The sequence below is a fragment of the Microtus ochrogaster genome, unplaced genomic scaffold, assembly GCF_000317375.1.
Source record: "Microtus ochrogaster isolate Prairie Vole_2 unplaced genomic scaffold, MicOch1.0 UNK2, whole genome shotgun sequence".
In the NCBI taxonomy this organism is placed as follows: domain Eukaryota; kingdom Metazoa; phylum Chordata; class Mammalia; order Rodentia; family Cricetidae; genus Microtus; species Microtus ochrogaster.
Window position 1 is genome coordinate 1,413,533 of NW_004949100.1, and position 1,068 is coordinate 1,414,600.

Below are 1,068 nucleotides of genomic sequence, written 5' to 3' on the forward strand. Positions count from 1 at the left end.
GTTGAAGGAGTTCCTACAGCATCTCCCCCTTTTGTTTAAATAAAAAAGTTCTAAGCCTAATACAAAACTATAAACAGTAAGAACAAATATCAAGTATAAAAAAATAGAATTACAACCAGCATAAACAATATTAAACAAGGAACATATACTAAATGTTTCAATAATTATTCTATCCTAAGACATCTAAGTCTTGTATTAGAAATGACTTGACTAAATCATAGAGGAAAGTAACTACAACAATCTCATCTTCAAACCCACTAAAGGCCTGAGAAGGGAGATAATATTACTTGAGTAGGCAGGAAGTGAAATCAAGCAGCTTCCAGAATGTTCATTAGATGACACTGACAACTGACTACTTAGGCAATCAACCAAAGACTCATTTGCAGTGTTGAAGCAATCAACTTTGGCTAAGGCCAAAAGTTTTTTTTTGAGGCAGGAAATTTTTCAAAATTATCTTACCCTGACTTGGCAACGTTTGGCAGTCTTTTTCCTTCTACCCTCCTTGTCCAGTCCAAACATCGTGCATTTTGTCAATGGTTGAGGTATAGGCAGTTCCTTTCCAGTATTGCCAAGAAGAAAACAAGCTCCATGTGGAGTGTATTTGTTGCTCAACATTATCTCAGGGATAGATCTGTGCTGCTAGGAGCAATTGTGTCTCACATCAACAGAACCCTAAGTTATTTAAACGTTATATTCTACAGTTCTTTGAAGTGGTTGAAATCTATGTGGAATACAATCTCTACATTATCTAAAGAACCTGATTAGTCTAACTATAGGTATGACAAAAAGGATGACTATAGACCTATATAGTTTAAAGACTAAGACTTCATATTAGAATATTAAACAATCTTTAAACAAGTATGCAGCAAGTGGGGACAATGACCTCAAAATGTAAACATGTTTAAGTATACTGATAAAGGTAGAAATATATAGTGCAATATGATATATATATATATATTCTAAGAATGTATCAATATACAAAATATTTAAGCAAAGGTAAATGTATGCATGCATACAATATGACCAAATAACTTTGCCTAGATGTACAAATATTGTAAACAGAAACAG